Below are 20,100 nucleotides of genomic sequence, written 5' to 3'. Positions count from 1 at the left end.
GTTGCAGCCATCATGATTGGAACATAAATGAAACAACGTGGCAACTTCCACGATGTGTCTCTTTTATCCTTCGAACATGCAGTCCGTTCCGTTAACTCGTCTACCAAAACCCACTAAAATGTATGGCTTGCACGGAGGTGTGCAGGGAAGTGAAACGCTGGTTAATAGTTTTATGTTAGCCGTTCAAGCACGAACGCTAGCCTGCTACGTGCCACGTCTACCACGTCATATCTCAAGAGCCTCAACCACGATACGGCGCAGCAAAGTGCAAAAAATTGTCCACCCTGTTGCTGGCTATACCATTTCGTTATCAGAATGCCCAGCCCGTACATGAATGCCGATGAGCCCTCAGTGAACATTTCTATTCAAAACCTACTGAGCTATTCACGTTCCTCCACAATATGCACTTGGAACCAGAATAGCAACTTTATCAACCCGACATGAGCGCACGCGTACAGAAATGCCCCTAATGAACTCGGGCGCTATCTCATTCCTTTGTCGGCGCAATGATAAAACGTTGCTTCTGGAGACGGTACACTTCGACTGGTTCAATACACAACGGATGCGACTGTCCGACGCTCAGGAAGTCGCGTGAAATCCAATGTGATATTGGATGTAATGTAATTCTGTTTGTCTCTGTATACGAGGAGAAAATATGGCAAAAAAAGTATTCCAAACCGAACCGTATCGACAGATAACCACGTTCACACCACGAAATACGTCACGAAACTTACACACACACACACACACACACAAAAAAAAAAAGAAAACATAAGTTTAGGCATGTGAGTTATTTAGCTCCGCCGGACGCCTCCGTATTTTTTCTCTCCGTCGCAGACGCAGCACACAGACCCAAGCGTGAGCGACATGTCGTTCTCCTCGTAATATTTTGCTGCTTTCTGTTTTCCCCCGTTTTGCTTATATCCCTGTTTGTTCAACGCCACTGTTACTTGTTTGTTTTATGTTTTATGTTACTTGGGCTTTACATAGCTACTGTAGAGCTCTTGCACCATCAGCATGAATACACTCATGCCTTCCAGAAACAACACTGACATTGCCCAACGTTTTATTGTATAAGCAATAAAGCATCAACCCGCATGCGCTCCCGAGGGAAATAAATGTAGCCGGTGCAGGCCTGACGTCTCTAACAAAAGGCCTGATCAAACCCCTGGCAATTTGATGGTATTGACGGTGGAAGCGAATGTCACTTGCAAAGTCCTGTCGAGCCCATTAGCAGCGACGGCCGCGGGGTGGTCGCTATCCTCGACACCGTAAACGCCTCCTCCTGGCGTCGAACAGCCCCTCAGAAATCAGAGCCCGGACCGTGGGCTCCCACAGGGAATTAAGCGAGATTCCTTGACCACAAAAGTGAGAGACAGAAGGGGGAAAACCGACTGTCCAACAGAGGGTGAGGGAAATGGTTGCGCGTTTGTATGTGAGTGACCGAGCTCTGGATCTCTGCAGACACCGGAAGCCAGCGGGTCTTTCCCCCGTTTACGGTCAGCTGTCTGCGTTTGCTTCGGCGGACATTAGGCTCCATGAGGACTGTTTAACGTTCTGCCAATGGGCGCAGTGCGATATTGCGAAGACGAAATCCGGCGGTCTCTAACCCGAAAACGGACACTGGGGGATTTCTTGTCTTTATTAAAACGAAAGCGGGAAGAAACACCGAGAGATAGTTTTATATACCCTATTATATATATTTTCTATACCCGAGCCCTTCTACCTGTAATAGTTTTATAATGCGCTCAAAATACAAGATGACCAGCTAGAATACAGTACAGTACAATCTTTGAAAAGCAAAATAGACGACACCTTGACCGTGTGAGATTTGTCTTCGAGATCACTGTACTTGTGTGCGAACCATTTTTGTGTTCCAAAGTGCGAAAATTACAATGCAATAAAGTAACAATTACTTCGACAGTAATAGCAGACTCGTAATTTTGTGCGTTTTGTGTTGTTGCTTTTGGTATCTTTGTTGTGCTTTGTGCTTGTCGACGGTAATTATAAATGACGGCCACCTTCCAAACCCATGTTTTCGGGTTATTACGTTATTAAATTATTTCGAGTTAGTATGTTGCGCGCAAAAAAACAACAACAAAAGAGTGTGAACTACGAGACTGAATTTATTTGAAATTTTGCTCCAATCAAATAAGTTACGAATAGGGAGGTAGTTGGGAACAACGATAGAAATGACAAGACCCACACGCGGGGTATCCAGGAGGCACAAAGCTACCCAGTGCGACCCGGCATAAACCAAAGCCCGTCGCACGGGTCCACGCTCACAAAACGTATATGGCTTCGGATGATTTAGGTGCCTCTCTTAAGTTGTTGTAGATTTGGCTATTAAAAATGGCTGGATGTGGCTGATGAAATGTTTCACCCAAAGAAGGAACAGAGTAGGATTCAGTTGATGATGATTTCATTATGGTCGATATATAGTTCTGCATGCATATACGGTGTCCGAAACCAACGAGAACGGACCATGCATAAAAGCTCGGATATAATAGCCATAAAAAAAGGAAAGAAAAAAAAGAGCAATGTTTTCCGTCGACAGCGGAACTCAACCGCGGAACTCGCGAAACACAAAAACAGAAAAATCCGCACAACATCACACTGCTAAAATCCAAGGTCGTCTAGGTGCTTAGTTTCGACAAGTACTTTTTACTCTGCCGAAGCAGCCTTGAAAATTTATAAAACCGCGTGAATGTGTGTTGAGACAGCGTGTTATACTGAATACAGTTTTGAGGCTCATGTACTACGTGTCTACGAGTGAACTGCAGTTAGCAAATACGCGGTCTCACTCTAGCCTTGCAAGTGAAATCTATCTGCACAAGTTGTGCAATCAATGTACAGTTCAAAGCTCTTTTGCCGGCCCTACCATCTGCCCCCGCATGAATTGCACACTTCCAGCTGAGTACATACACGAAGAGCACGCTTCATATACCGCCGACCAGACGTTCCCCCCCCCCCCCCCCCCCCCGACCACTGTTTCGCATTCGTCGGTAACAGCACCACGAATCTCGGAGACATTTTCACGACGCCAGCCACAGCAAGCGATGCAACGCAAGTTCACGGAAACCGTTTCAAAAAGCGCCCTTGTTATATTTGCTCGTCTATGCGTTTTTGTGTGCGAAAAGCGACAGCGGTGGGAGAGAAAGAGAAGGATGGAAAACATCCGCGTAGGATGAAACGAACATCCTCTGCTCTTTCCCGTCGCTAGAGGAGAGGAGGGCGGGGAAAGAGAGCGTCGGAGAAAGAAGAAAAGATCCCCAAAATAACCGCGGCAGCCTGCGGGAGGGAACCCAAAACCGCGTCCGTCGTTCATTCTAACACGTTCGGGCGGCTGAGGAAGATAAAGGAACAACATCGCAATTTCGACAAAAGCCAGGAGAGCCATACACGATAGACAGGCACGGCCACGCTGTCCCTCGGCTGGAGCGACCTGGCACTGTCGACGGAGACAAAAAACTGCTCAATGGGCCTTCAGCGTGAAGCTAGTGTAAAAATGTCTTTGGTGAACTGCTTTGGGCATTTGTGACGCTCGGGCACCACGATATTGCGCGGAACGCGACTCAAAGGCAGTTGTCATACCGTTTCACTTGCCGTATCGTCCGTCTGGATGGAAAAAATATTTGTCGCTCACGTTGTATCGTAAAACGGTTGAATTGAATTGAAAAACATAGTGACATATACCCTTTCATCATGGATGTAGGGTGCCTGCATGCTGTACGCTAATGAGGGTAAGTGAAGTAATGAGTGAAGAGAGGGAAGGACAAACTGACTGGTAATGGCAAACTGATGACTGATAAAGTGACTGTCCACTGACGAAATGGTATCCAATCCAGTTTAGGTAGGAACAGTTTTTCGTCGTGTGCTCCAAAATGAAGTGAGTAACGCCTGAATTTTGTGACAGACACGGAGGATGGGGGGGGGGGGGGGGGGCGGAAAATGCTGAGACATGCAGGAAAGGAGTCCAATTACTAGAATCCGCACCCTGCGCAGATAATTATTTCTGCACCATCGTCGCCCACTTCATCACAGTAAGACGGAATAGACTAAAGCAATGAGATGCTAATTCAATCCGATTGTCGACTTCCATCCTCTGCTATTAAGGGCAGTCGCCACCCAGGGGAACGACAGGATGGACACCGCCAGGGGGCACGACGGGGATGTAAGAGGCGCTAATGAAGGAAGAATGGCAGCCTAAGAAAATATTAATTCCACTCTCTGACGGGTTACAAGCCCCTTTCATAACACATGCCACGACTGCACTCATCACAATTTTTACTTACACTTGTCGAGCTATGGAGTTGTACACACACCGTGCGATACTGGAGAAGGATATATTGCCTTGCTCGTAATTTGTGCTTCTCAATCCTCCGAGTGAAAATTATTTGACCAAACAGCCTGTTGTATGGGTGGCGCGCGCATAGGAAACGAGTGTGGTGTACTCACATTCGACATTTAAGTTTTGGTAGCCTTAATTGGTACTTTGGGGAACAGCTTGGAAACTCAACATAACCACTGAAACCACTTGACTGTCATCGCATATTATGAACGTTTTGATGTAAATGTTCATGATGCAGTAGAAGGCGATACTGCTCTGAACTACGGCCTCGATTTATGTGGTGCAGTTGGTACTTAGCCAACAGGCAGGATAATGAATTTCTTGGTGCTTGCAGAACCCAGCCAAGAGGTTAGGCGTACTAAAGCCCAATTTGCCAGAAAATACATGTTCCTTCATCACCTTTCAATACATAGAGAAAATCAGATTAAGAATGAAATCACTTTTATGGGAAATGAATGAAATAACACGCTATCCCATCTTGAAGGGTGGCATATAAAGCTATCGAAATAGAAGCATTGATAGAGAAGATTACGCGTTGCACAATGAGCTCACAGTAAGGGAAGTTCACGGAGCGGATCACATAATATGGAAATCCGTATGTCAGATGACGTAAGGAATATAGTTCTTGTTATTCCGCTACGCAGTATGCTGAAGTCGGAGAGACGCGGAGGCAGCTTTGTGGCAAATCTTTGTTTTGTTAACTTAATCGCCTGTACTGATATGCGTAATATACGTGGTTTTGACAGCCGCACTCTCTGAATGCTATCACAAACTAACGATCTGTGGAGGCCTTTCACATCCGGCATTCGCCGAGTCCTATCCGTTGCTGATGGACGTCAATGGTCAGACGCTATCGTATCGAGCATTCGAAGAGGACTCAGGCGACCACAAGGATGAGCGGCAGTATTAGTTCGAACGTCCCGGATGATCACTAGATAATAAGATGGTGAAGTATCCAATCCCTACTGATAGTAGTGATATACAACCCCAGCTGCTCTCAAACTAGGCGTTCTTATGTATCGATGCCCCGGTCTTTTCCCGTATAAAAAGACGAGCGGCTCTATACAATAGGTCAAGTTCGGTGCTTCCCAGATGTCTGCATTTTTCTGGTCACCCTGAAAGTGATGTTTCGTGCAGTTGTCTAATGTCTTGCTGAGTTGTTCACATCCCCAACGTGCTATAGCCTTGCCCTGAAACGCATGGGTGTCAGCACGGGCGCCGGGACATACCAGACTTGCACGCAACGGTGAGATCACCGTGACGCGCCGGTGTCAGACACATTCAGATCATTAGGCTTAATCGGAACGTCCGCTACACTATCCCAAGTACATTGAGACGAACGAAAGCGGTGCTCGTTTACCTTTTGCGCCGGCATCCGATAGACTACGCAGACGTGCTCCAAATGAACTGATTGGTCGTCAAGAGCGAGGAAGAGAGCCTCTGCCCAGGGCTCATTAGGATATTCAAATGGCGCGAGTGAGAGGAAGGGAGAGGAGGAACATTGACGCTGTTAGCTATAGTTTTTTTCTTCTTCCATTCTCTTAGCTAATTCCGTTCAGCACTCGCTGTCTCGGTAGAATTCGGAAGAGCAACGCAGAGAGCCATCGTATCAGAGGCAGCTGGTCCAACGCTGTCGATATCTAGAGCGGGTTTTCCCTGCACTTATCCTGCTTGACATTGCCAAAGACAGCGATATACTCACTGCAAGTATATTCTAACGGTATTTTTGTCCAATGACCCTGCAGTTTTGTGGTACCATTCTCCCTTAAGAACTTTCGATCCAAAGGAATATGACACAGGAGGGCTGTTTTTGGGCTGCACGCACGCACGTGGCATACACACAGCTCAGAAGCAACCGCAGTCAAGCTCATATTTCAATAACGGTGGTGTCGTACTGGAAACACATGTAAAGACTCTAGTTCATCCAAATGAAATGGTGACAGCACATAACACACAACCTGTCACACGGACCAAATGGCACTGCAGTTGGTTACACTATACTTACGTATGTAACGTTAGCCTTCCACACACCGAAGGTAGTCCAAATTAGTTCTTCCTTGACGGAAGCAGATGTCACGACTTGTACTCAAGACTCGCCGATGCACAACATTAGGCTCCCGCAAACGGCACAATCACTCACGCTGGGCTGCGGACAGCACGAGAGGGCGCTCTGCTGCCGAATAACGGGGTAGCCACAGTTGTAGCACAAGTTGGCGAGCGTGCTCGTAGCACGCGTCTGTAGACCAGATGGAGACTTGACGCAGGCGACGACAACACGTCGATCGCCGCGACACGCTGCAGCCCTGTCGGAGGACACGACGCCAGTCCGTGGCGGTACACACGTGCTCCAGCGGGAGGAAGCCGGAGGGTCGCTAACGCTGCGCCTGTATACGGCGCTCGCTCGTGGGTGAGTGTTTAGCTGGCGTCATCGGCCGCGGGGGCGCTGCGCTCGTTGTCAGTGCGCAAGCGCAATATGCGCCCGCGCATTTCATTAGCACCCCACGCGGTGGGCGGGCTGCTCTGCATAATCGCCACTGTCCGGATTTAATTAGGGGACGGAGGGACAGACCGAGCAATGTCCAAGCGAGCGTTGGTCAACCCTCGCCTTGTGACGCACCATGACGCACGAAACGCGCATCACACATGTCTTTCTGACCACCTGAACATCCTTGTGCCAAATGTCAGGTTGACGCGTAATGACGTACTGTGAACGAGACGTCGTCAAAAACTAAATGATCAACAAGTGTAACTATTGTAGACGCTGTGTAGCCATCAAGACACTCTTTGAAAAAGCTATGTTTCATGCACCTTCCAGAGGCCGCAGCTGCTTCTGATGGAGCAGAAAATGTACATAAATAGGTTCATTCATAGGACACTTTTAAATGCAGTAAGTTTCCTATTTGTGTGTTCTAAATAACCTTTTGAGTTACTTATTGTTTGCATTAAATGTGTAGTACAGGTAACTATTTGAAGCAGTTGATGTTTTCGTTTCATTGTCTAAACAGAGAGGCAACGAGCACTCTTACGACGAAGTACGAGGAAGAAACGACTTTTTTTTGTGTCTGTGTGTGTGTGTGGGGGGGGGGGGCTCGGCAGTGACTGTTATACAGTATAGGGCATCGCACATCACATATCACGTTCTAACCTTTCACCAAGCTCGGGAAAAAGTTTCAGCGAACGTTCTCCAAAGAATAGGCTCTGGCTTCACTTTACATACAGCCTGCGAGATGGCATTCGGGAAACTCGGACACGAATTCCACTATCTCTCAAAAGAGACATCACATCCAGTGTCATTACTGTAGCACGGAAGTGAGCCTTCGCGTCGCGTAGAATACTTATTTCTCTTTACTTTCGCTGCATGTGGAGGGTGGAGGAAGTCCCTAAGCGGAAGTCGGGGAACACGTGGCATTCCTTGTGTGTCATTGTTTTAACGCATATATATTATTTTTTAGGAAGGAAAATCTCTTTTCGGTGATGCTGGTAGAGTACCCGAACGGCGAACGTACACAATCATAGCAAGCACCGGTATGGCAGTTGCATGGTGGGAGTCTTGACTAGTCATTAGCGCCAACTCTGCTTCAAACTGTCGGCGTCCAGAAGGCAGAGAGGGTCTCGTACACGTGATATAATCACCGCAGTGTCTCCACGCGTGTATCTATCATAACTGAATATTTTTTTCTAAAAAAGAGAGAAATAGCCATTGTGAAATACATTGGAATTTATATTTATCTGCTTACCACGTGGTGTCAACGGGAGGGTCAGTCGAGGGCCTAACAGAGTGCACTAACGGACTACACAACCTCTGCTTTTAAATTCTTTACACCTCTTTGAACTACTTTCATTAGGTGATGTGGCGTGAAGTAGGTGACACAATTGCAAAACTTAAGAAGAAAGAAGCGTAATGAAAAGGTTTCCTTTCGTATAGACCGTTTACAGCAGCCAGTTGCTTCGGGCGCTAGTAGATGGCGCCAAAGTAGCCACGCCATTGCTTGCCTTCTGCGAGTGCCTGTGTGCCTTTGCCTATGTGAGTGCTTCCGACCTTTTTTGCCGCTGTGCTACAGTTCTGTGCAAAATCTGGAAAAGCAGAGGGAAGACTTGTTCCGTGATTGAGTGTAGAAACTGTGACAGAGATCTGATCGTGTGGGACGAAGCTGTTTGTTAAATTCACGAGCCGTCGCTATACAAAGACTGCCCGCGTTCGAGGCCTTTTTTAATGCACAGGTTTCCACAAAGAGAGAAAAACAAGCTGATTCGACAACGGTAGGTATCGAATCTTCAGAGGAATTATTTCAAACGGGGAAAGACAGCGAGGGAAAGTAATGCAGCCCTCAAAGTGGCGCAGCATTTCTGTGTGAGCCCCAAGCTCTGCTGTAGGCGTTGGCTGCTGCTTGTGAGAATAAACTTCCCCCATAGTAGCAGGGGTCACGTTCCTTGCAGTTGAACGGTTCCATATACATGCCTTGTCAGTGCACGAAGCACTCGTGAGCCCCTTGTTTGTCGCCTCTACAACATTGATGAGCACTTGAGCAGTGTACAAATATGACTGCACCTGCTGCTCAAACCCGCTTTACATGTGCATGTTGCCGCCAAAGTGGGCCCGAAGCGAGTCTTTGTACTACACGTTCTGCTCACTGTTTGTGTCGACCTGATGTCGGCCTTTAAAATTCATACACCATCGTTGCACTGGCACAGTACTTCACCGACATGGCCGCTGTCAAACAGCTTCGTTCCCTTTGCAAATTCTCTGTAGTTCAGCGCAGGCTTTCCGTCTCCCTCTAGCTCGTTGATCATGTGGTTGTATACATCTGAAATCAAAATTAAAGTATGCTACTTCATAACGACAACATAACTTATATGCATATCTTTCTCAGGTAGTTGTACCGCAAATCTTGAATTAAACAGCACGAAATCACGATCTTACGATATTAAATTATGAACGTACCCACAACGTAACGTATGCGCAACAAAAGAAGAGGAAAAAAAAAAAAACTGCCGAAATACGAGGACAGAAATATCACTCTAATGGCGAATACGGGTGGTCATTTCGGAGCAACTTTTTTTGCCAGATCCCGAGCAGTCATGTTCGCTTGGTCAAAATGAAGCAAATCTCGCATGTTCGCGTGGTGCTTTCCGAGCGCTCGGAATTAGCTAGCTAGCACTTTTTTTGCCCGGTCTCAAAACGATCGAGCAGCAGATTGCTCAACTGTATCCGGTGTCGTCACATCCGCACTGCAACGGTGGCGAGTGCCCTCATTGGCGCGCATGTTGAAATCACATGGTTTAGCAGACGACAGAACTCGAAGACTTGCGACCGCGACGCCCCTAGCGTGATCCAAGTACCTAAAACCGCTAGATTCCTAGCAATCATGTTCGGGTGACAACGGTCACGTGATCCAGCTCGATCGCCGACCTAGCAATTTCCGAGCGCTCGGCCGTTTTGCTACGACATGACCACCCGAATTCGCTATTAATCAAGCAAATGCACTCACCTGACCGTTGAAGCTTCAGCCAAAGCCTCGTGTCATCCTTCCATCCGGAATTCATTGCAAAAAGTTTAAAATCGGGGAAAGCGTCTCTGGGTTGCACCGCCGTACTACGTGCGCCGTGCCAACAGGCAGCCAAGGAGAAGGCAAGCAGTGGCGCGCAAGGTCACGTGCGCTAAGATGGCGGCGCCCAGATAACTCTGCTGTAAACGGTCTATATAGCTACAACGGGTTCCGAAAAAAAAAGGTCCTGGTTGCGTGGGCGGAAATAATGGTCCCGCGGGATTCCGTGCGCAAAAAAATAAAGGAGCGGCGTTGTCGACAGCTGATGGAACGGATCACAGTCGATCAACTGCTATCATTTGACCTCATGATTTGTTGAAATTAGGAGACAGGCTTTTTCAATTAACATTGATATTAATTGACATAATTGATGTTAATTAACAAAATGTTAATGAACAATAAAAGCTCCACGCCACTGAATGAGGAACATAAAAGCAGTAACATTCGCTGCACCGCTTGTATTCTGCGGATTGCCTTCTGGTCTTTCTGTTCCTCTCTCTCTCTTTCTTTTACTTTGCAGAGTACAGACAACGTGACAAGATCAGGAAGCGATTCTCCAACAACAACAACAAATAAATCTTGACTATGACACAGGGTGATTCACCACTGGTGATTATCCAAGGTCTTGCTGCCTTCTGCGTGTTTCTGGCAGATAAGCCGGGAAAATGGTACCCGCGTTCTTTTATAAAAGGAAGTATTACAGACTAGTGAGCAAAATGGCACGTTACCTTCTGTATTCGTACCAATGAAATAAGACGCATATGAACGCTTTAAACTGAGCTCACTATCCTGAGGCTCCGACTTCACGCTCGCTGTACGTGGGTGTCCTTGGATGTAGTCGGGTGCAGTTCCCAACTCAACCTGGATGCTACACTCTTAGAAATGAACTTCACCGCATAGCACGCTCCCAGCCAACCATAATCTCGAATGATATCGTTATCTGCTCGGATTTGTTGAAAACGCCTTTTTTGTGGCAATTATGAATAGCATAAGTGTCACAAAAAGGCGTACGCCTCCCGTTTTCAATAAATCGGGGCCAGATAACGATATCATTCGCGATTATGGTTGGTTAGGAGTGTGCTATGCGGTGAAGTTCATTTTTAAGAGTGATAGCATTTTCCTCTTGTGGGTCAGACGAAGATTTTGCAGTTGTTCTCATTTTTAAGAGTGCACTCTTAAAAATGAACTTCACCACATGCCATGCTCCTAGCCAACTATCATCTCGAATGATATCGTTATCAGCCCTGATTTGTTGAAAACGGGAGGCGTACGCCTTTTTTGTGGCACTTATGCTGTTCATAATTGTCACAGAAAAGGAGTACGCCCCCCGTTTTAAGCAAATCAGGGCAGATAACGATATCATTCGAGATTATGGTTGGCTAGAAGCGTGCTATGCGGTGAAGTTCATTTCTAAGAGTGTATGTTAAGTGTCACGCAAAGGCGTCAGTACCATGCCTTCTACACTCTAAAAACAGAACTTCACCACATAGCACGCTGTGCGCCAACCATTGCCACAAATGATAGGGTTATCGCTTCTTAGTCGAAGAGAGAGGGGGGCGTATGCCTTTTTGTGACAATTATCCTCTATCCAAATTGACACACAAAGGCATACGCCCCACTCTTTCGTAGAGGAGAGCAGAGTAGAGTGTCTTAGAGGAAAACGGGGTGAGGTTTGCCTGTCAACTTTCTAATCGAATCAGAAGCGATAACCCTATCATTCCTGGCAATGGTTGGCGCTCAGCGTGCTATGCGGTAAAGTTCTGTTTTCAGAGTGTACAAACCCGGAGCGATAAAAGTATCACTCAGTGGAATGGTTGGCCCTCAGCGAGCCATGCGGTGAATGCCAATCATTGCACAGAATGATATCGTTATCACACCCGATTTGTGGAAAGCGCGAGGCGCACGGCTTTTTGTGACAGCATAACTGCCTAATTAGAAGTGCATAAGTGTCACTAAAACGCGTGCGCCATTCGTTTTTGGGTGAGAACGATGTCATTGGTTGGCTAGGAGCGCGGTATGTGGTGGAGTTCTGTTTTAACAGTAGGGTAAAACATCAAGTGTCATCCATACGATTATGCTTCATAACAGGTGTTCGAAAAAAAACACACACACACACACACACGCACGTATCACTATTAACCCCCGTTTTTTTTTCTTCTTCTTCTTCTTTTGCTCCTGCCTATACATGCTGACTGTGGGTACCCACAAAAGACTTCACTATCAGTGTCGAGCGAAAAGATTTTGTTCGGTTGGAAACCTCGCTAAATATCCGCGAAGACAAAAAGTCCATAACAGGCGACTAATATGAACGAAACCGCGCACCACGAACATTTTATATCTCATATTTTCGCCTCGTTGAAAGTTCAAAAGCAAAACATAGGCGTGTAGCTGCGATACAACACCACCGCCACTTCACGTCTATGAAGATGAACGACCATACAGCTTTTAATCCAGTTTGATATTCGTCCGACTGCGCCCCCAAGGTCAGTTTTTGTGGTCGACCTTGATGTTGCGTAATGAACGGCGCACAAGCCACAGTTCTGAATGCGTGCGCCTTGACAATAATACATGGCTCGTATCAGTGACAGGTTTGCTCGTGAGCCGCATGCTGTCCACGAGGCGAGCACTAAGCGCTACTTCAAGGAATTTGAGTGATCGGTCCATTGTGTCCGCGTGCGGTACACGGTCGACGACCCAGTAGTGCGGCGATCTGCATGTCATAGTAGAACGTCTCTTAGCCTGTAGACCCGGGACTCCACAGAAGGTTCGCCATTAATCGCTTTATTACAATCGAAATTAAGGTTCTCAAAGTATACCCACAAAAGGGTCCGCGAACGGGACGTAAGCCAATAGGGCAAGCAATGCGGACAGCAGTGAACCTTAAACTACTAAAAACGTGTCCTAACAGAATTATGACAGAAGCACTGAATGTGAAATTTGAATGCGAAATCACGTGTCTATGCGTCATGCACCTTTTGCGACGCGCAAGAGACTGTTGAACACATACTGCTTCACTGTACAAAATATGAACACCGAAGAAGACGCCTAGTGGAAAACATGAGGGACCGGGGTCGCATAGCACCCTTTGTGTAATCCCTAATTTACTCAAACGTACCAGTGCGGGCACAGCGAAAAAACGCAAATGACTCTGCAAGACTTGGTGTCACCACATAGGAAGACGCACAGTCTCCAGTCGCCAGTCTCCGTAGGAGGAAGTGTGGACACGGCGAAAAACCCAAAGGACTCTACTTGACTTGATGAGGGAAAGTCACCTCATAGGAAGAAGCACAGTCTCCAGACGCCAGTCTCCGTAGGAGGAAGTGTGGACACGGCGAAAAACCCAAAGGACTCTACTTGACTTGATGAGGGAAGGTCACCTCATAGGAAGAAGCACAGTCTCCAGACGCCAGTCTCCGTAGGAGGAAGTGTGGACACGGCGAAAAACCCAAAGGACTCTACTTGACTTGATGAGGGAAAGCCACCTCATAGGAAGAAGCACAGTCTCCAGACGCCAGTCTCCGTAGGAGGAAGTGTGGACACGGCGAAAAACCCAAAGGACTCTACTTGACTTGATGAGGGAAAGTCACCTCATAGGAAGAAGCACAGTCTCCAGACGCCAGTCTCCGTAGGAGGAAATGTGGACACGGCGAAAAACCCAAAGGACTCTACTTGACTTGATGAGGGAAAGCCACCTCATAGGAAGAAGCACAGTCTCCAGACGCCAGTCTCCGTAGGAGGAAGTGTGGACACGGCGAAAAACCCAAAGGACTCTACTTGACTTGATGAGGGAAAGTCACCTCATAGGAAGAAGCACAATATCCAGACGCCGGTCGCCATAGACGACCTGAGCCCCTACGTCACTGATTACGTTTTGCCGCCGCGCAAAGGATGCTGGTGGGCACTATCAGCTTTATCAGCCTATCAGCTGACGCATTTTTCCCGCTTCTTGCCCACCACAGCAAAATAGGCATGTTCTTGGTGAGGCTTGGTGGCTTGGTGAGGGAAAGTCACCAGGGGGGGAACCTCGAATCGGTCTTGTCGTGACGTCACATCTTTGTAAACAGAGGGTCGTCTATAGGAAGAAGCAGGGTTGCGGAATGGGGTCACCCATCCCATTCAAATTCCATTCCGAGGAATGGAGATTTGTGATAGTTCCCATTCCTTTCAATAGAGCTCTACCCCAGAAACGTCATCATGACGTTGGTAGACAGACTGAAACCCAAACAAATTGGAAATGGAGGGCTGGGTTACACGAATGGGCACTGGTTCGCTGCCTCCTACTGAAAGTAAAGTAGGACCGAAGGTCGCGTCCCTGTCAGGGACCATCGTAATCCCCTCAAGACCGTGGCTTTCGGGCGCGACCTTGTTCCCCCTAGCTTCCAGCGTGGTTGAACTCCACCAAATTGGTGGCGCTGTTGAACACTATGACGTCATTTGCTTACAAACAGGGAGAGGTCTATTCCTCGGAATGAAAAGGTGTGGTCAATTATCACTCCTGAAATGGCTCGGCAACCCCATTCCATTCCTTTAATTCCACCAATAAAAAAAGAAAGAAGGAGGTCCGGTAACTATACTGGCTAGCCCAGCAGTGTGAGAGGAGGTTGGCCTCACCCAGCACGGAAAAAGCACAAGGTGCCGAGAAGTTCCTAACATCATGACATCAATACACTACTAATAGTGATGATAAACTTCGTTTTTTTTTTTTTTAATTCGGACATGTGAGCAATTTTGCTGATCAGGGTTATCGTGCGTTCCGGTTCACAAGCATGAAAGCTGGAAAGAGGTGCCTGATAAAACAATTTCGCTGTGCTGTCATAATATGCGGAACTGTGGAAAATATTCGTGCTACGTCAGCTGAAGATGTGCGGGGTTCTGGGCGACCGCGAAGAGCTTCCCTGTATTATTATTTTTGAAATGAAGGAGAAAGGAAGGATGCCGAATATTCAACATTATTATTTCGCTCTTGACCGTGTGCAGGTGCGATGCGTGTGTGCAAAGGACGCGAGGGCAGACACCAGTGGGTTGAAGTCAAAACTACCACCGGAGCACCCAGACCATTCCATTCCTGCGAAAAAAAGGCCTAATTTCATTCCCATTCCATTCCAATTCCATCCCAGGCTCTGATAAATCTGGAATGATTCCATAGTCATTCCAACTCCGGGGTGGAAACTCAGCAACCCTGGGAAGGAGTGTCGATAGAAGTGTCGACACGGCGAAGAACACGAAGGACTCTACTGGACTTGGTGAGGGAAAGTCACCTTATAGGAAGAAGAACAATATCCAGACGTCGGTCTCCACAGAAAGAAGAAGTGTCTATAGGAGAGTCGACACGGCGAAAAACCCAAAGGACTCTACGAACTTGGTGAGGGAAAGTCATCTTATAGGAAGAAGGACAGTCCCTGACGCCAGTCTCCATAAGAAGAAGTGTCAACACGGCGAAAAACCCAAATGACTCTACTGGACTTGGTGAGGGAAAGTCACCTCATAGGAAGAAGCACGGTCTCCAGACGCCAGTCTTCATAGAAAGAAGTAGTGTCGATAAAAGAGTCGACACGGCGAAAAAGCCAAAGGACTGTACTGGACTTGGTGATGGAAAGTCAACGTTTTGAAAGAAGCAGCCTCCAGACTCTAGTCTCCATAGGAAGAAGTGTCGATAGAAATGTTGACACGGCGAAAAACACAAAGGACTCTACAGGATTTGGTGAGGGAAAGTCACCACATAGGAAGAAGCACAGTCTGCACAGGAAGAAGAAGTCTTGGTAGAAGTGTCGAAACGACGAAAAACCCAAATGACTCTACTTGACTTGGTGAGGGAAAGTCACCTCATAGGAACAAGCACAGTCCCCAGAGGACAGTCTCCATAGGAAGAAATGTCGATAGAAGAGACGCCATGGCGAAAAACCCAAATGACTGTACTGGACTTGGTGAGCGAAAGTGACCTCATAAGGAGGAAGGACAGTCTCCATAAGAAGAAGTGTCGATAGAAGTGTCGACACGGCGAAAAACCCAAAGGACTTATTGGACTTGATGACGGAAAGTCACCTCATAGGAAGAAGTACAGTCTCCAGATGCCAGTCTCCATAGGAAGAAGTGTCGATACAAGTGTCGACACGGCGAAAAACCCAGAGGGCTCTACTGGACTTGGTGAGGTCACCTCGTTGCGCGGGCTATAAAACGGTCGTCGGGGCAGCGCCCGTTGCGGTGCTGTTCCCGGGAAGATTTTTTTCCTAAAGGTCGCCTCATAAGAAGATGCACAGTCTCCAGACGCCATTCTCCATAGGTAGAAGAGTGGATATAAGTGTCGACACGGCGAAAAACCCGAAGGACTCTACTGGACTTGGTGACGGAAAGTTACCTGATAGGAAGAAGACAATCTCCAGACACCAGTCTCCATAAAAACAAGAAGTGTCGACTCGACGAGAAACCCAAAGGATTCAACTGAGGGAAAGTCACCTCATAGGAAGAAGAATTCTCTAGTCGCCGGAAGAACAGTCCCTGTTCGAAATATCGGCGGCTTTCGTCCTGAGGCTCTTCTCTTTACATTTTCTGATCGGTTCGCTGGAGTTTCTCCCTTTCTACATCACCTCATAGGAGTCCTTTAACGAGATATAGAGGGGAATTTCAGAAAGTTAATACGTGAACATTTCACTGCCCTGAACATGACCTCTTCGTGTACTGTGTGTGTTCTTTTTATTTATTCCTTTCTTTTTAGAGCACCTTGCCACCTTTTTGGCATGCAGAAACTCTTTTTTTCTTCATCAAAGACACGTCACGCTACGTGCCTATAAAAGGCAACTGTTGTGCAGGGGAAGAACAGTGATCGAGGAGCTAGATACATGCATGGGGGCATGATACAGCTCGTGTGCCTCGTAACGCAGCGTCGCCCCACGCTGCACTTAAAGGGGTTGAGACAGGTCATCCCAGGTTATCCCAGATAAACGTAGAAGACGGTCTCTTGTGCTGACGTGAACCTGCATTGAAAGTTTCACGGTGAAGAGGGTAACAGTAGCGGAGAAAATGGGCACTGCGAATACCGAAACGCATGCGGCGCTGATATCACAGCCCTCGCAGCCGCCAGTGAGGCAGTGCACGAGAAGTCACGTGCTCACGGCTGCCAATGCGAGTAGACGGAACTCTGAGCTCTGTGACGTCTGCGCTTTGCTCGGCAGTATGGTCGAGGGCTTATATATCGCTAAGTACGACACGTAGAAGAATAATTCTTTCTTCCTCGGTATCCTGGCATGCAGTACAATGCACCCATGATGTAATGAACCACATATATGAAAATGTCCCGACCCCTTTATTCTTCTTAACACTCCCCCGGCCACCGCTGCAATTGTCGACCTCTAGAGGATGCAGCAGCTGAATCGGGCGGCGTATGCAAGCTCCGGTGGCAGTCCTGACAAATTGATCTTGCCGTACGTTGTATGAAGTGGCCCAAGGACTCAGATTCACAGATCTGAGTCGTAGCAAATAATCTCTATTCCGCTGTCACCAGTAGGCAGTGAGAAGTTGTTCCTTCGATCTAAGGACCTCTACCGGTTCGGTATTCATGCCTGCAAGTTGACTCTTCTTCATGGGAGGTAGGGCCGTCAGACGTCGTCTCACTAGTAGGTGCGAGGGCGACAAGGCTTGAACATCGTCCGGATCTTCCGGCAATGGTGTCAAGGACCTGGAATTTACGATGGCTTCCACTTCGGTCAAGATGGTCGTTAGTTGTTGGAAATTCATTTGGCTCCGCCACAATGTTTTCTTCAAGGAGTCCTTAACAGAGCGTACCATCCCTTCCCGGAAGCCCCCCAACCAGGCGGCTCGTTCTGCTATGAATTCCCAGGTAATGTGGGCTTGATCCGTGTATTCTCGCACCGCTTGAAACTGGGCTGACAGCACTGACCGCATGGTACGAATCTCTCGTGCTGCCTTGTTTTGTTTTTTAAGTCAAACAATTATCGGAATGAATCTTCCTTGGCAATCCTCTCCGGGCAATGAACCGTTTGACCGCCATAAGAAAGGTCCCGTAAGACTGATCTGTAACGAGTTCCAGATGTACTGTCCTACTGTACAGGTAAAGAGGGCCACGTACGCCTCGCGTTGTCCATGAGAGTTTGTGTAGCAAAGTGGGCCGGCAAAATCCACACCCACGACCTTACAGGCTTGTTGCTGTGTAACTCTGCCGGCTGGCCAAGGGTGCCATTTGCTCACTGCATGGACGGGTCTTCAATCTTCGACAGAGGAAGCATTGATGAAGGGCAAACTTGACTGACTGTCGCCCCCTTATCAGCCAGAATTCTTCCCTAACATGATGCGAGGTTTCTTGAACACCAGCGTGCCCCATTCTCAAGTGTTCTCTCAGTATGATAAGAGACGTAAACCAAGCCGCTGACGCTGGCGGTAATGATATGGTATGCTTGGTTGCTGATGCATGTTGCGAGAATTGAAGGCGACCTTCTACTCTTAGGACTCCGTCACTATTTCGGTAATATCGGAAATTCTCTAAATGCTTATATGCTTACGATAGGAACTTGAACTGTGTGATTTTAATCCGAAAGCAGAAAAATAGGCGATGTCAAGTTGCCGGTGGTGAGTAAATCAAAGAGTGATGTTAAACGGTAGGAGCAACTTATTTATTTACACATGGTAACGAGACTTTCGTGCACGAGACTGCACTTCTTCAGGTTACAAAAATATGAACCTGGTACAGGAACATATATACAGTTGACGTGTATATACAGTCAACTGTATATATGTTCCTGTACCATGTTCATATTTTTGTAACCTGAAGAAGTGCAATCTCGTGCACGAAAGTCTCGTTACCATGTGTAAATAAATAGTAGGGGCACGGGGCAAGTATAGGGGCACGGAAAGGGTAGGCGTGCCTCCTTTCATTCAAATTTACGAGACCCAGGAAGTATGCATTATTGTACTTAACAGCTTTTAAAAAAGATTTACTAAGTAGGAACAAATGTAACTCTTTCGTTGGGATCATTTCGAGCGACGTTAAATGTCTCCTCATTGCTCCTTTAATCTTCTTCAACAGCAACTATATTTAATGGTCTTACACGAAGGTGTAAAATTTGTCTCTGTAAGTGGGGCAAGATTAGACACAAATTTGCAATTAAACGCCCCCCCCCTTTTTTTGTTAGCACTCCTAATAAAAAGACTCACAGAACCGATCTTATGAATCTCTAGCTTCTGTAAAGCTCTAGCTTCTCTAGCTTCTGTAAATATAAAAACTGTCTCGCGACGTAAACACCCAATTAAAAAAAAAAAAAAAAAAATATATATAAAAACAGTTGTCTAAGTCTCACACAAAAATATACTACGAAATTTAAAAGTCGTAACCGTCTCAATTTGCCCCGAAACCCGCGGCAAAATGCGACAACGTAGAAAAATGACCCGTATCCGTTCGTTCTTGCAGTGGAAGCAAGCTAAGCGAAGTTCATGATCTCCAATGCAATCCTGATGAGCCCATTCTGGGCATATGGTGCACTGGTCCTTTGCAAATGAGGCACTGTCAGTCTGTGGTGACACACGTGGCTCGCTTTTCTAGGCGCTCTTGTTTTGATTCATTCTCATATTTCGCTTTTTGCAAAATATGTTCGTTTCTGTTCGAAACATCCCAGATAATGAGTAAAAGAGAAATACCTCAGGAACAAGCATAAAGCAACTTATTAATGGTTGGCTTATACCTTTCCGACTGAAACACTGTCGCGTTATGCCCCGTGCATATCCTTGCCTAAAATTTTGCTCCTTGAAAACAGCAAACCCAGATCTTATATTTTATACAAATTGTGGTAGATAAATTGACAAATGAATTGCAAAGTTATTTTGATATAGTAGACTTGTTAACGGCCGCTGCACTCATGAAAAGAAAAAGAATAAACAAACAAACTACAGGAATTCGCTCCTTTTTGGTGGGTCTTCACCTTCCCGACATGAATTGATGATTTTTTTTCTCTTCAACGCACGCACCAATCACGATAATTCCGGAGTCAAATAAAGTGCACACGTAGAGACACCTCTCAGTAAAGTGTGAACTTGATCAAGCAGTGCGTTCCTGATATAGATGGTGTAGAGGAGATGTTGTTCCTGTTCCTATGAGCCCTGATCAGCGATGATGGAATGCCCCGGAGGGCCCTGGGAGGCAGTCACTGGTCGGAAGCCGTTCTGGGACACTTGGGGTTTAGGGCTGGCCCAAGGCGT

At 47.0% G+C, this 20,100-nt stretch overlaps 2 protein-coding genes across 5 annotated transcripts in view; one reads left to right on the top strand and one right to left on the bottom strand.

The window, feature by feature from the left end:
- Positions 1 to 6,745, bottom strand: part of LOC135378039 (zinc finger homeobox protein 4-like) — a 253,994-nt gene extending 247,249 nt beyond the window's left edge. For 3 of the 4 annotated variants that reach the window (XM_064610870.1, XM_064610877.1, XM_064610874.1), the window contains exon 1: positions 6,357 to 6,745. The gene's annotated coding sequence lies outside the window, so the exon portion shown is untranslated. Of the gene's footprint in view, positions 1 to 5,711; positions 5,760 to 6,356 lie in introns of those variants that run through there. The other variant, XM_064610872.1, reaches the window with a different exon arrangement.
- Positions 6,584 to 20,100, top strand: part of LOC135378041 (thiamine-triphosphatase-like) — a 204,004-nt gene continuing 190,487 nt past the window's right edge. Inside the window, exon 1 of the mRNA XM_064610878.1 lies at positions 6,584 to 6,758. The gene's annotated coding sequence lies outside the window, so the exon portion shown is untranslated. The remainder of the gene's footprint in view (positions 6,759 to 20,100) is intronic.

This window comes from Ornithodoros turicata, chromosome 1, assembly GCF_037126465.1.
Source record: "Ornithodoros turicata isolate Travis chromosome 1, ASM3712646v1, whole genome shotgun sequence".
Taxonomy (NCBI): domain Eukaryota; kingdom Metazoa; phylum Arthropoda; class Arachnida; order Ixodida; family Argasidae; genus Ornithodoros; species Ornithodoros turicata.
Note: the sequence above shows the minus strand (reverse complement) of the source record. Positions and strands in the feature narration are given on the sequence as shown.